The sequence below is a fragment of the Triticum urartu genome, chromosome 3A (assembly GCF_056163025.1).
Source record: "Triticum urartu cultivar PI428250 chromosome 3A, HENAU_Tu73, whole genome shotgun sequence".
NCBI lineage: Eukaryota > Viridiplantae > Streptophyta > Magnoliopsida > Poales > Poaceae > Triticum > Triticum urartu.
The window spans coordinates 483147901-483164439 of record NC_141875.1 but is presented as its reverse complement, the minus strand read 5'-3'; positions in this window follow the sequence as shown (position 1 = coordinate 483164439).

Here is a 16539-nt window from a genome sequence, read left to right as displayed (position 1 = left end):
TGTCGCCGCCGCCTGCTTATTCCCCCGGGGCCAGGGATGACACCGAAGTGTTATCCCGGAGGACTGCTCTGAACCGAGGAGGAACCCAGGACGTTGTCCAGGAGGCGCCACAAGGCGATATCTCCATTGCCGGACACATGGAGGAGCCGATCCCCATGGAGACTGGCGAAGAAGGCCGCATCCAGTTCGGCCCTCAACCGAATATGATTCCGGAGGCCCATATGGTTTCGGAGCCGGGCGAGCAGCCCCCTTTGAAGGAGGGGGTGTGTTGCTTCCACCGACACTGGAGCTCCACTTATCGAAGACGCGGCCGACGAGTCGTCGAAGGAGGAGGACGTGGCGGCGGGCTCGACGCCAACCAGGGGAAGAGGGCGAGTCCTGCGGCGGGCTGACTCCGGCGAGCCGGTTCGTCCTGGCAGGGCTACGCGGCCTCAATTGACCCTGGAGGGGTCTGGGCGCCACACAAGGGCCACGGCAGCCAAGAGGCTGACGAAGGCCGCTGAGAAGAAGAAGACAACAGCCCCTTCCTCATCTAGGCGCGCACAAACCCCATCGTCTTCACCTCCTCCGGCAGATGTCGACTCGGATGTTGACGCGGAGGTCACTTTTGATCTCGGGCCTCTCAGCCCGAAGAGGAAGAGGAAAGTGGCGGAGGAAGACGAGATAGATGATGAGTAAGTACTCCATCCCTTACTGCCATTTCCATTCCCCGGAATCAAATCACTTATCTTGATCCGTTTTTGCTTTTGCAGGGATGCAGAGACGTTGGCCCAGAGGGCGAAGAGGGCGAAGGCCTCGGCGAGCAGTCAGCCCCCGGCTGGGGCTTCAACGACGCCACTGGTGATGTCGAGTAGCCCGGACAGTAGCCCCCGTCACAGCCCCCAGCGTAAGTTCGTCACCCTCCTCTTACTCGACATGTGGTAGGCGTTCGGTGCTATGGTGTTGACCTTGCCGGGTTTGCAGGAGGGGAGCGGCAGCAGGAGGAGCCGTAGAGGGCTACCCCCAACACACCACCCCCATCGACTACGCCGCCGCGAGGGGCGTCCCCGGCAAGGGCATCAAGCACGGAGCCCACACCCATGGAGGAAGAGGGGAACTTGGGCGCTAGTGACTCTGCCACAGCGCCGGATGCTGGCGGGGATGGGACTTCTGCTTCACAGCCTGGCACTGGTGAGTCGCCTGTCCTCCGTCTCTGTTTTTCCCTTATCCTTTTTCTTGGCTTCCATGCTCCCATTACTACCCAGGCCCTCCTTCAACAGGTATGGAGGACGTGGATACCGTTGCTGGGAACATTGTTGAGGAGGCTGCCAAGGACGTTGCCGAGGTCGCCGCTGATGAGGCCGCCAAGGATGCTGCCGAGGACACCGTGGCGGGGGCCGCCAAGGCAACCAGCGAGTATTCTGCCGAGGGCGCCAACGGTGGGCCTGCTGGGGAAGCCGGCAAGGCCACCGCCGAGGAAGAGGCGGTTGATGATCAGCCTCCCTCCTCCTCAACCTCGGGCCCCGGCAGGTATCTGAAGGTGGGCAACAATCTTTTCGTCCACCTCCCAGGGGCGTCAAGTTCCCGGGCGCCTGCCGAAGGGGAAGTTTTTGACGGCGAGGTGCTTGCCGCCACCGGGCTTGAGGTTGTCGATGAGCCGGGCGTTGGCGGTGATGGTTCTCCAGAAGAGCAGCTTTTCCACGCTATGGGGGCCAACTTCCGAAAACTCCAGGCGCTCTACCGTGTCCGTCTAGACAAGGTTAAGTCTAGGACGGCAATGGTGGACCAGGCGGAGGTGGATTTCAAGGCGCGCGTTGCTGAGACGCAGACCTGGTTCCACCAGACTCGCAAGGAGCAGAGGGCCTTTCAGGAGGAATTGGCCAAGCGCAATGTCGAGCTCACCATGAAGATGGCTGACATCGAGAAGGCCCAGGAACAGGCGGTGAACTTGGCTGCCGCGGCCGAGGCCGTCCGGAACCAGCATCAAGCCGCACTGGATTCCCAGGAAGAGGACCTCACCGCGCGTGAGGCGAAGCTTGCCGCAGCACTCCGTGGCAAGGATGAGGAGCTCGAGGCCCTTGTTGCGCGGCGGACTCGCGAGCTGGAGCAGAGGCACAAGGAGGCACTCGATGCCCAGGCTCTGGCCCATGTCGGCAAAGTAAGGGAGTTGGAGGTGGTGCAGGACGAGCTGAAGGAGCAGGCCCTCAAGCTATCCAACGAGAAGAGCACGCTCAACAGCGCCTTGGTGGAGGCGCAAGGAGCGGTCATCAACAGGGCTGGGGAGCTCTCCGAAGCGCAAAACTCCGTCAGAGATCTCAAGCTGAAGCTGGAGGATCTCGAGAAGACGTTGTCAGAGAGCAGGGCTCGGGAGGAGACCTTGACTAGGATCCTGGAGGAGGAGAAGCAGCTGCGGGCGAACGAGGCCGCCTCCCACCAGGATTATGTGGTGGGCGAGAACAGATGGATTAGCCGTATGGAGGAGGTCGCCGGCAGGGTCACCTCGCAGTTGGCCACCATGGGGATGCCAAACATGAGGTACGCCCCTGAGCGCAGCGGGACCGTCAACACCAAGCTGACCCTATTCTTCGAAGGCGTCCTCGGAGCCTTGGCTTATCTTCACTCCAACCGAGTGGCCACGTTGGCCGGGGAAGCCCGGCGAATTTGCCGGGGGGTCATGACCAAGGTCCTCACCAAGATGGCGTACTGGAATCCCGACCTCGACTTTGGTGCTGCGATGGATAGCTTGCCGGAGGGTGTTGACCTCACGGTGCTCAAGGAGCGCATCAAGCCCGTCATCAGCATCATCGACGAAATCAAGAGGGTGGAAGGCCAGCGCCGGGATTAGGCATCCCGTTCTTCACTGCCGCTGCAGGTTCACGACCAAGACAAATTTCATCTTTAGTTAGAACCGCAGCAATGATGTGATGTAATATAACTTTGCAGTACTTTTAATTTCATGCACGTTATTTCCCCGTTCAATTCCTCTTTGTATGCGCGCCCTACGCTGATTGGGTAGGCTCGTCGGTGCGGAAGCCCCTAGCGGCATTTTGGGGACGGATCCCCATGGTCCTGCTGGGTACGCGTGCTGCCAGACGAGCCACCTTTCTGTTCCGAATGCGGTCGCTTGAACTGTCGAGCTTGACTCGAGTCAGAATCGAGAGCGTTGTTGGTCGCGGAAGGCTACTCTGCCATTCTCGACGCAGCCGCTTGAGCTGTTGAGCGGACTCAAAACAGGGCAAGGGCGTTGCCGATAGTGGGAGAGCCCCCTGGCGTGCAGGTTTCTCATACAAAGGCGTGACATCTCTGGGGGGAATAACCTCATATAAAAAGGATAGAACAAATAAGGGTTCAGTGCAACTTAGCTTCTGTTTGTAGTCGCTCGAGCGCTGATCTTCCGGTCTCCTTTCTTCTCCAAGAGCCACGAAGACGAAGGAGTGCTTGGCTGATTGCTAGAGTCGATTCTCACAACTGCGCCCCCTACCTGGCGCGCTAGAGATGTCGGTGCGGAACGACATCTATGGGATCACGAGGATCCCTACTACGGTTAGCGGGGCGCGGGGTCGTGAGAAGAGCGGATCAAGTAGGTAGCACACGGTTCGTTTATCCAGGTTCGGGCCGCGAGGATGCGTAAAACCCTACTCCTGCTTTGGTGGATTGTATATCTGTGTTCTTGAGCTAGCTATGGGGCGTGAGGAGCTCCAAAAAGCCGAATCCTTCTCCTGATCGCCTCGGGCCTCCTTTTCTAGGAAAAGGGGTTGCCACAGTGGCACACAGGAGGTGGAAAGGGAATAGTGATGCGAGGTTATCCCTCGCATTACATGACAAGGTGCATTTAATGCGTCTTGCTTAGGTGTCCTTGCTTTATCGGGGACGGGGGAGAGATCTGCCTCGTCCGTCGTCACCGCTCCTTCTTGTGTCGACACGCGCCCTGGCCAGCGACGCCTGCGACGCCACGTAGGTAGGCAGGCAACTGAGGTGGCGCAGTGGTGGGTCTTCACGAAGATTTGTATGCCGCCACGCAGGTGCCTGCCCAGCTGGTTGGGTCGGCCGCTGCATGCATGCGGTGGTGGAGGTTTAGTCGGCGTGGGCTTGATGGTGGCCCTGCGGGTGTCCTCGGCAAGGGCCTTGCCGGGGCCCCGGCAAGGGTCTTGCCAAGGCGCCTGCTGTCATCCCTGGCAAGGCGCTTGCCGGGGGCCTTGTGGTCTTCCTCGGCTGGGATCCCGCCAAGGGTTGTCGTCTCCTTAGTGCGTATCTGATCTTGAATGTCTTCACGAAGATCTGCATGCCGCCACGGGGGTGTCTCCCGAATCCTTGCCCTTTGGGGGCAATGGACTCAAGGGTGACTCGCTCCGTAGGCACGGGACGAGTCGCCGCGGCAAGGGTCTTGCCGGGGCTGCTAGAACTGTCTCCCGGCAAGGATCTTGCCGGGCGAGTCCGCTTCGTCCCCTTTGCTCTTCGTGGTCTTGGCCTTGGCGTCGTAGTTCTCTCGAGCTTCGTTCTTACCCTGGCTCACCTCCCTTGCCTTGCTTGGTGTGGTGGTGCCCACGGCTCGGACTGCCCGTGCACAGTTATAGGGGTACAAAAAGTGTACCCCTCTTTTTGTACACCGGCATAATGTATCCTTTCTGGACTAACCCCTCCGGTTTATATAGACACCAGGGGGATCTAGGGTTTACATAGAGTCGGTTACATAAGAAGGAATCTTCATATTTGGTCGCCAAGCTTGCCTTCCACGCCAAGGAGAGTACAATCCGTACACTGGTACAGTCTTCGGTCTTCATATCTTCACAGCCTATCAGTCCGGCCCATGGATAACAGGCCGGACGCCCGAGGACCCCTTAGTCTAGGACTCCCTCAGTCTCATCCCACGGGTTCCTCCATGCCTTCCTCCTCGTCTGCTCCTTGTGGACGTCTTTCCTTGTTCTTGGGCAAGGCTCGGCCTGCTATCATGAAGGCAATCACTTTCAACTGTCAGAAAAACCATGATGTTCAGAAGATCCTCATCATCTCCAAGAATCAGCTCAAGCAGCGCCTTCGCGACCGTGGGAGTCCCGTGAGTGATGATGATCCGATTCCCGCGGCTCCATCCTCTTCCACCTTCGGTTTCCCGTCTCATGACGAGTTCCCCAAGTTCTATGATGATAATGATGACATCCGCCAGGAGTGACAGAGTTCTTGTAGTTCTTTGCCCCTTTTTTACTTGTTGCTGTCAAAGGGGGAGAAGTAGTATATTAGTGTGATCATGCCATATGTTGGCTATTTGTGTTAGCTATTATTCAAACTTTTTATGTATGCTACATATGGTACTTGATCGTTTGAGACTATGTAGTTATCTTATGGCTATGAAATATTGTTATGGTTGTTTCACATGTGTTAATCATCTCATGCTCACAATGAGGGGGAGATAAAGCAAATAGGAACATATATTGTATTATTTTTTGTTTTTCTCTCATGATTTACAATGCTAAATTTATTCATTGCATCTATGATACTACATGTATGATTTTCATCAACAAACAAAAAGGGGGAGATTGAAAGTGCAATCATGCCCTTACATCATGTTTTGATGTTGATGACAATATACATGTAGGGGACTAACAATGTTCGTCAAGTGAATCTTAGGTGTTAGTCCCCGGTTCATCTAAAGTGTGTGGATCGTGAGCAGACAAAGTGGATTGTACTCAAGGAAGACATGTCAAAATGAATACATATTTGTTTTCTTTAGTATAGGCTCCCGCACTATTAAGAGGGGATCGATAGGGTTAGTAAAAGACTTTCTCTTTCCACAAATCTCCTTCCCAAAATTCATTAAGATCTATCACTATACTCTTTGGCTCATTCTGCCTATGGCCATGCCGGATGTCCGGGCTGCCAGCCAGATGGCCGGCCCGCACGCCGGATATCTGGACCTTGCTATCCAGAGAACAACATATGGAGGTGTTCTCTTCCGGATGTCCGGGCTGCCTGCCGGATGTCCGGGTCACCTGCCGGATATCCAGCCCGCATGCCGGATATATGGTTCCTGCTATCCAAAATACAATATATAGTGGTGTTTCCTTCCGGATGTCCGGCCCTCCATGCCGGATGTCCAGGCTCTCCATACACCCCGGATTTCTGGGCCTCCATGCCAGATGCCCGGCCCAAGCTATCCAGAGAGCGTCTTCAGTTGCGTGGGCCAGCCGGATGTCCGATCACCTTGCCAGATGTTTGGGCCTTCCAGTATCGCCGGATGTCTAGGCTGCGCCCCGGACATCCAGGCCCTCTATTTTGTTCTCTGCTTTATGCCTCTGTCTACACATACTGCACTAGGCCGGATGTCTGGGCCCTGTCCCAGATGTCCGGCCTACCCTGTCACTTACACTACAACGGCCATATTTTCTCTCACACTATATATAGCCCTCTTCCCCTGCGGGAGAGGGTTGACCATTCACTTTGAACAAAGCCTAGAACACATTTCACTCTCTCTCTCACTCTTCCACACCAAATCTTAGATCCCTAAGGGATTTGATAGCATTTGAGAGAAGTTGTCCGACCAAGTGATAGATCCACTCTTTCCCCTTCTTTGCACCAAAGGAATTCGTGATTTGAGCAAGTCTTGAGCTTTTCCCCATCGTTCTTGTTACTCTTGGAGGTTGGAGACTCCTAGGCGGTAGGAGTCTTTAGGATAAGAATCGACCATTGTGATTACCCTCGGAAAAGTTTGTGAGGGTTTGGAGACTGATGACCCACAAGTATAGGGGATCTATCGTAGTCCTTTCGATAAGTAAGAGTGTCGAAGCCAACGAGAAGCGGGAGGAAATGATAAGCGGTTTTCAGCAAGGTATTCTCTGCAAGCACTGAAATTATAGGTAATAGATAGTTATAAGATAATTTGTAACGAGCAACAAGTAACAAAAGTAAATCAAGTGCAGCAAGGTGGCCCAATCCTTTTTGTAGCAAAGGACAAGCCTGGATAAACTCTTATATAGAAGAAAGCGCTCCCGAGGACACATGGGAATTATTGTCAAGCTAGTTTCCATCACGTTCATATGATTCGCGTTCGGTACTTTGATAATTTGATATGTGGGTGAACCGGTGCTTGGGTGCTGTCCTTACTTGGACAAGCATCCCACTTATGATTAACTCCTATTGCAAGCATTCGCAACTACAAAAGAAGCATTAAGGTAACCTAACCATAGCATGAAACATATGGATCCAAATCATCCCCTTACGAAGCAACGCATAAACTAGGGTTTAAGCTTCTGTCACTCTAGCAACCCATCATCTACTTATTACTTCACAATGCCTTTCTCTAGGCCCAAATAATGGTGAAGTGTCATGTAGTCGACGTTCACATAACACCACTAGAGGAGAGACAACATACATCTCATCAAAATATCGAACGAATACCAATTTCACATGACTACTAATAGCAAGACTTCTCTCATGTCATCAGGAACAAACGTAACTACTCACAAAGCATATTCATGTTCATAATCAGAGGGGTATTAATATGCATATAGGATCTGAACATATGATCTTCCACCAAATAAACCGACTAGCATCAACTACAAGGAGTAATCAACACTACTAGCAACCTACAGGTACCAATCCCAGACTTAGAGACAAGAATTGGATACAAGAGATGAACTAGGGTTTGAGAAGAGATGCTGCTGGTGAAGATGTTGATGGAGATTGGCCCCCTCCCGATGAGAGGAGCGTTGGTGATGACGATGGCGATGATTTCCCCCTCCCGGAGGGAAGTGTCCCCGGCAGAACAGCTCCGCCGGAGCCCTAGATTGGTTCTGCCAAGGTTCCGCCTCGTGGCGGCGGAGTCTCATCCCGAAAGCTTCCTTATGATTTTTTTTCTCGGACAAAGACTTCATATAGCAGAAGATGGGCATTGGAGGGCCACCAGGGGGCCCACGAGGCAGGGGGCGCGCCCAGGGGGGTAGGGTGCGCCCCCCACCCTCGTGGCTGGTGAGTGGCCCCCCTCTGGTACTTCTTGCGCTCAGTATTTTTTATATATTCTGAAAATAACTTCCGTGAAGTTTCAGGACTTTTGGATCTGTGCAGAATAGGTCTCTAATATTTGCTCCTTTTCCAGCCTAGAATCCGAGCTACCGGCATTCTCCCTCTTTATGTAAACCTTGTAAAATAAGAGAGAATAGGCATAAGTATTGTGACATAATGTGTAGTAACAGCCCATAATGTAATAAATATCGATATAAAAGCATGATGCAAAATGGACGTATCAACTCCCCCAAGCTTAGACCTCGCTTGTCCTCAAGCGAAAGCCGAAATCGAAAAATATGTCCACATGTTTAGAGATAGAGGTGTCGATAAAAATAAAATACGGACATGAGGGCATCATGATCATTCTTAGAATAGCAGCTTATATAATTATTTTCATATGATCTCTTATGCTAGAGTAACAATTCAATCACAATTTCAAGTGTGAATCATCAACTTCATTGAAAAACTAACAAACTATAATCTCAGTCATTGAAGCAATTGCAATTTATCATAACATAGGAAAGAGTCAATATAAGAGCTTTTTAGCAAGTCCACATACTCAACTATCATATAGTCTTTCACAATTGCTAACACTCACGCAATACTTATGGGTATGGAGTTTGAATCGGACACAGAGAAAGATAGGGGCTTATAGTTTTGCCTCCCAACATTTTACCTCAAGGGTAATGTCAACAATAATAGCTCATGAAAACTCACATCCAATTAGCCATATATACCAGAATCTTTCCAACATATTGTGCTTGCCAAAAGATAAAATGTAAAAAGGAAAGGTGAAGATCACCATGACTCTTATGTAAGGTGGGAGATAAAAGTAAAAGATAGGCCCTTCGCAGAGGGAAGCAGAGGTTGTCATGCGCTTTTATGGTTGGATGCACAAAATCTTAATGCAAAAGAACGTCACTTTATATTGCCACTTGTGATATGGACCTTTATTATGCAGTCCGTCGCTTTTATTTCTTCCACATCACAAGATCGTACAAAGCTTATTTTCTCCCACACTAATAAGTCATACCTATTTAGAGAGCAATTTTTATTGCTTGCACCGATGACAACTTACTTGAAGGATCTTACTCAATCCATAGGTAGATATGGTGGACTCTCATGGCAAAACTGGGTTTAAGGGTATTTGGAAGCACAATTAGTATCTCTACTTGGTGCAAAGAATTTGGCTAGCATGAGGGGAAAGGCAAGCTCAATCATGTTGGATGATCCATGACAATATAATTTATCACAGATGTAAGAAAACATAACGCATTACGTTGTCTTCCTTGTCCAACGTCAACTCTTTAGCATGTCATATTTTAATGAGTGCTCACAATCATAAAAGATGTCCAAGATAGTGTATTTATATGTGAAGACCTCTCTTTCTTTATTACTTCCTATTAATTGCAATGACGACCAAAACTATGTTTGTCAACTCTCAACAACTTTTAATCATCATACTCTTTATATGTGAGCTCATTACTCTCCATAAGATCCATATGATCTCTTTTATTTCTTTTATTCTTTCTCTTTTCTTTTATTCACTCAAGATCATGGCAAAATAATCAAGCCCTTGACTCAACACTAATCTTTATTATATAGCTCACGGACTCGATTACATAGAGGAATCATAAAGCAAAACTCAAAACTAGATCATACCAAAAACTTTATTCTACTAGATCAAGATATTACTAAAAGGATCGAACTAAGAAAAACGGTAAAGATAGGAGTGTGATGGTGATACGATACCGGGGCACTCCCCCAAGCTTGGCAGTTGCCAAGGGGAGTGCCCATACCCGATGCTCAGTTCTTCTTTGTTGGTGAAGAAGGTGATGGTTTTGTTGATGGCATAGGCTTCTTCCTTAATTTGCGCTTGAGGACAGAATTTTGGTCCCTTAGGTCATCGATCTCCTGCTCCAGGCTCAGTATCTTTTTGCATAGTTACTGCTTGTTTTCCTGCAAGAGGCGAAAAGGGATAAAATCAATTTTAGGTTTCTTTACTCTATCCGGGAGGCTTGACTTTTTGAACTCCACATGCATGTCCCCAGGTTGAGGTAATGGGACTTCATCTTCTTCTGAGCTCGTCTCCTCCCTTCCCTTGGGTTCATAGTCCTCTTCTTCTTCCGTAGTCCAACCACAATGCTCCACATCCCCATAGACCTTAGGATCTGCAAGGTAATCAGCCACATAGCTTTCTCCTTCCGAATCCTGGGACGACATATCTTGATAACCCACAAGTATAGGGGATCGCAATAGTTTCCGATAAGTAAGAGTGTCGAATCCAACGAGGAGCTAAAGGTAGAACAAATATTCCCTCAAGTTCTATCGACCATCAATACAACTCTACGCACGCTTGACGTTCGCTTTACCTAGAACAAGTATGAAACTAGAAGTACTTTGTAGGTGTTGTTGGATAGGTTTGCAAGATACTAAAGAGTACGTAAAGAAACAATAAAGTAAATATAGCGAGTGTGGAAAAGAGGTGGTAGGAGTTGTGTAACATCCCAAAATTCTAAATTTTGGAATGTTATAAACAAATAGATAGATTTGATTGATTGTTTGATTGATTGTCTGAAAGTGAGTGAATTAGAAACTTTTTGAAAGTTAAATGAGAGGGAATAAAAGGACTTTCCCAAACTTTCATATTTGCTTTCTGATCTCCATGAATTCAAATTCTTTTCAAATACAAAACCCTTGAGCGAAGATGATATGACTTCTTCCATTTAAAAATGAAAGGGTATTTGAAAATAATTGAATTTCATTTGGGAATTTTCAATTCATAAACTTCATGCAGCTCAATGATTTTCACGAGAGAAGATAAAATGACTTCTTCAAATTATGAAATATGAGTTGGGAGTTTCAAAGGATCAATTTCAAGTCCTTTTGGAATTAATTTTCAATTTGGATTTATTTGAGTTTTATTCAAATTATTTTTCTCAGAAAACAAAATATATGGAAATTAGGGTAACATGATTCCCTACATTAGAAAATTGGAGGAAAATTAATTTGAAATCATTTTGGTATTTTTAAAATGATTTTTGTTGAATTTTAACAGAGCAGAAGTACTCTTTGAATTATTAGAATTTGTGTGTATTTTATTTAATGCTAGAAAAATGTCCATGTCGTAGAAAATCTTTTTCTGAAAATTTTGATATATTATATGCCTATATAATATTTTTCTTTTATTTTTGTTTTATGATTATGTTTATCTGGAAAATGTTAAAAAAATACTTCTAGACCGACCGAACCGGGCCGGCCCATCCAGCCAGGCCACGGCCCAGCCGGCCACGCCGCTCGTCCCCGAGCTCGAGACGAAGTCCCGAGCCAGCATGCCGCCGTGCCGCCATGGGAGGTCGTGCCCTGCCCCGGCCTCCTCCTACCCCTTCCCCAAGCCGCGCCTCCCCTCCCCACCTATAAAGGGCGCCGCCCCGGACCCCGCCTCCCTCTCCTCCCCGCCTCTCGCCGCCGCATCTCGCCGCCGCCGCCGCGCTGCATCACCGCCGCAGCCGCCCCTCGCCTGCGCCGTCTCGCCTCGCTGCCGCCTCTGCTGCCTCGCCGCGCGCTGCCTCGCCTCTGCTGCTCGCCGTCGGAGCCCCGTGCTGCCTCGCCGGAGCTCGCCGGTCCGATCTGCCGCTGCCGCCGACCACTGCCGGTTTTCGGCGAAAAAACTGATCGAACCGGTAAGAACCGCCCGGTCCGGTTTTTTTTTAGGTTTTCGTTTTAGTAGTCGGTTTTTCTTTTAAAACCCCGATTGTATATTTAGAGAACGCTCGCTGGTTTAGCCTCTGGAGCGAACGAGTTCATAGTTTAGGGTTCAGGAGTGAACGTTCGTAAATTAGTATTTTTCTTTTTCTGTTATTTCCGGCCAGGGACCTATATGCGAGGATTTTCTCTACAGTTTAGTCCCTGAACTTCAAACAATCATTACTTTTCGCTCGTTTATCGGAATCAGGCGATTCAAGCGCCTGGAGTTTCGTCTCGAAACCCTCTTTCCGAGTAATCAACTTAAACAAGTTTTTGCTACTGTAAAATTTGCCCTAGATCCAGATTACTAGAACGAAGTTGTTTTCTTTCGCTGTTTGATTTCTTTTGCTTCGTTCGATTTGATTCTTTTTGCCAACCGGAGTGCTTAAGTTGAACCTTCTGGTTAGATCTTCTATTTGAGTTTTACCTGTGCATTAGATGAGTACTTATTGTATGCTTGTTGTTTGTCTGCGATAGAATACCGGGAGTGCGCCGCTTGTTACTTCGAATCTCTAGGTTACGCGGATCATCAGCAAGGCAAGTTCACACTTTGATCATACCATTTTCTACAACCCAGTTTTATTGCATTAGATCAATCCTCACACATTGCATGAATAGGATCTAATTAAATTGTGGGATGGGAAGTAGATGAGGTAGTACCTATTACCTGTTTATTATCAAACCTTTGGAAGTTACTTCTACGTTTGCTTATTATGCCATGCTATGCTAGTAGACGTGGATTGGGTGAGTGAAATCCATGACAGATGTGAGATTGTTAATTAATGGTTTATCTAAGGTGGCAACCTAACACACATCTGGGTGGATTGAGGCACCTGGGGTTTCCAGGACTTGCCTGTTTTTCTTTGGACCGCCACCCAGGCTCAAAGGGATCATGAGATTATTCATACTAGAAACTTCCGTGTGCAGCCACAAGCCATTATGGGCTCTGGCATAGTTGACTAAGTTGTGCGAACTCTTACAGTGGTAGACTAGCAGATGTAGGGGTTGTAGGTGGTACGGTCTACCCGATCGTAAGGTGCTAGCGCTTCTGAAAGACTATGTCTCGGTCATCCGTCTTCTCAAACACCCTGTAGCGCGAGAAACCAAACGGAGGCAATCGAGTCTTGTGGGGAAAAGTGCGCAAACCTCTGCAGAGTGTATAAACTAATCATGATTAGCCGTGTCCCCGGTTATGGACATCTTGAGTATCTAGTTCTTGGATTATCCTGTTGATCTCATCACGTTACTTTGAATGAATATTGTTGGGTTTAGTGATGTTACTTAATTGGGATTGAGAATGCTGTCAACCATTCTCAATGTTCAACAACCACCATGATAGTTAATTAAAAAGTATTCCTTTGCAATAGGAAAAAATTGGCTTTTCACAAAAACATTATAACCATAGAGCTTTTCCACCAGCCATATATGCATATAGTGATAGCCATTATTCATCATTCTCTATGGTGTGAATTTGCCAGTACATTCAATGTACTGACCCGTTTCGGGCTGCAACGTCTCATCTTGCAGGTTTCTTACGACGAGTAAGTGATACGTTAGGGTTATGATTTCTACACTCAACTTTGCCGTTGGTGTTGATGGGAATCCACAACCCTGTTGCTTCCGCTATATGGATTGAGGTAATAGTATTTACGTTACTTTATACATGTGATTTACCTCTGTTATAAATCCTTCGAGTACTGTGTGTGTCAGCATACCGATCCAGGGATGACACTTAAGCACAGAGACTTGATCCATTCGGGTCAGGTCGCTAGAGATGGTATCAGAGCACACGCTGACTGTAGGACACACCCATAAAGAACACAAGGATGAATGCCCTAATTGTGAAGGAAGTCACCCAGTTGAAGAATGCCCAATTGGGCAGATTACTTGTTTCTTGTGTGAAGGGACTACCCACTATCCTGCTAAGTGTTACATTTACCCCATGGTACAACGAACCATCCAGCAGAAGAAAGAAGTAAAGAAAGGAGCCCTTATGGGAATTTTAGAAGAAACTGTGAAGAAGGAAGAGGTGGAGGACACACCTAAAGAAGACCCGAGTAAACCATGCACTAAGTCATGCTATTCATGCGGAGAAGAAGGACACATCTCCCAGAATTGTTTGAATGGGGATTTAGTAGAATTCCCGACAGAGGAAGTAGAGTATGACCCACTGGAAATAGAAGCTCTGATGGGAATGGAAAAGTCCAGAAAGAGAAGTAGATTGGATTCCAGGAAGGACCTGAGTCATGTCACTTGTTACAGGTGCAAGGAGTCAGGGCACTACCTCAGCAATTGCCCAAAAAGGAAGCCAAGGACCCAAGTAGGCTACGTAATCACAAGGAAACCTCGAAACTTGTCAGGAGTAATATGTTTTAGTTGTAAAGGAGCAGGGCACTTTGCTAGAGAATGCCCCAAGGAAAAGGAAACTTGTGCTAGATAGTTGAGTTTGCAACAAAAGAAATGGAGTAGTAGAAGTGAGAACATTCTCTTTTATATTGAGGTGCTGAGTTGAGACATGTAATGGAAAAGCGAGAGATTGTGAATCATTGGAGAATCAATAAAGTAGCAACGTTGGTACTAATATGGATTTTATGAGTTGTTACTCTATGAAGAAGAATTTTGGCCATTCTGAGGATATGACAAATATGGTCTATGGAAGGTTTGCGCATTTTAAGGGTGGTAGTACCCTGTAATGGATTTCGGACAAAATGAATACGAGTTTTGTCTCGATATGTGTGATACCCCAAGAGTATGTTGGATGAAGTTGGAGACCATCAGTTGTTTGGACCAAATGTGATCAAGGAGTCCGAACAGAATGTTAAGTTGATTCAAGATAGATTGAAGGTAGCTCAGACCAGGCAGAAGAGTTATGTAGACTCAAAAACTCAAGGAGGTAGTCTATGAAATTGGAGACAGAGCATGTCTTCATGTGTTCCCTCTGGGAGGAGTTAAACGAATTAGAGTTAAGATAAAGTTAGACCCGAGATTTGTAGGACCATACCGAGTTTTGGAGCGTATGAGAGAAGTGGCCTACAAGTTGGAGTTACCCGAAGAACTGTCAGGAGTTCATGATGTGTTTCACATTTCCCAGTTGAAGAAGTGCCATGCAGAGATGGCCAGTATTCCCCTGTAAGGACGCTTGACCCTGGAAAGGATAATGATGTTCCACGAAGTGGAATATGGACTTCATAAGTATAAGTTTTTATCTCGGTATGAGGAATATCCCACGAGGATGAAGAGATAAATTACTATTGGATATGAAGAAGGTACGATGTCGGAAATATGGATCAATGGAAACTCCATGATGAGTCTGAGTAAACATGTCCTAGTTTGGTGCTAATAGAAGGAAGGAAGACAGTACAATTGGATGGATTTAAGTATACTAGGAAAGCTGGAAATTGGATGTTGGATTAGAGATCCGCTGCCCCGATGAAGAGTTCAAGGTTTGCAAGTGATGAGATGGGCCATAACCCACATGCCCCAGGACCTGCCAAGAAACAAGCACACTCTTGCTGAAGGAAAACCCCTGGAAGAGGATATGCCCTTATCGATAGGAGCAATGCAAAACCTGAGAGTTGTGAAGGAACGATAGATGTTTGTCTGGCTTGCAGAATCTATGGAGTTATCCGAACTTGGTTCGTCGACAAGAGAAATTCTGCAATGCTTGTGAGGATGACCGAGTGTTAGAATGCGAGATTCGCTAAACCGTATACAAGGTAATGATTTGGGTGCGGGATGGATTGATCACCATACCGACTTACTCTTATTATTCACCTTGCTATATGGGATGGTAAATCTGAGTGACTTTACCTATAGTAGAGAGACGACGATATTAAACCTTGTTTAAACCTTAGAATGGTATAGCAATTTTTTCCCTTGTACAAGGCAGCTTTGCCAACCATAGGTTATACGGTGAGGATCACCCAGACCCATTTCCTGCAGGAGAAACCATAAATTGTTGACCACCATGAGATATCGATAGTTGTTTAGTTTTGGCACCAGACCCGTCAGCTAAGAAGACCCAATCTCGGAAGAACCTTACCAAGAGGAAAGGAAAAAAAGAATTGTGGTAAGGTTATGCCACTACCTGAAGAGCTCAGAGAAGGAATTTTCTTGAGGATCTGAGAAGCCCGACACTGTCAAGAATATGGATGAAGTATATGAGTTTTGATAGAACAGTAACCATGCTTCTAAGGGTGGTAGTACCCCAGACCCCGGTGATGATTGATGGATTTTGAGGAGACCCCAAACCCTAACCTATTTCTTTCTAGCCTCTCCGAATCTCGAGGACGAGATTCATTTAAGGGTGGTAGGTTTGTAACATCCCAAAATTCTAAATTTTGGAATGTTATAAACAAATAGATAGATTTGATTGATTGTTTGATTGATTGTCTGAAAGTGAGTGAATTCGAAAGTTTTTGAAGGTTAAATGAGAGGGAATAAAAGGACTTTCCCAAACTTTCATATTTGCTTTCTGATCTCCATGAATTCAAATTCTTTTCAAATACAAAACCCTTGAGCAAAGATGATATGACTTCTTCCATTTAAAATAAATGAAAGGGTATTTGAAAATAATTGAATTTCATTTGGGAATTTTCAATTCATAAACTTCATGCAGCTCAATGATTTTCACGAGAGAAGATAAAATGACTTCTTCAAATTATGAAATATGAGTTGGGAGTTTCAAAGGATCAATTTCAAGTCCTTTTGGAATTAATTTTCAATTTGGATTTATTTGAGTTTTATTCAAATTATTTTTCTCCAAAAATAAAATATATGGAAATTAGGGTAACATGATTCCCTACATTAGAAAATTGG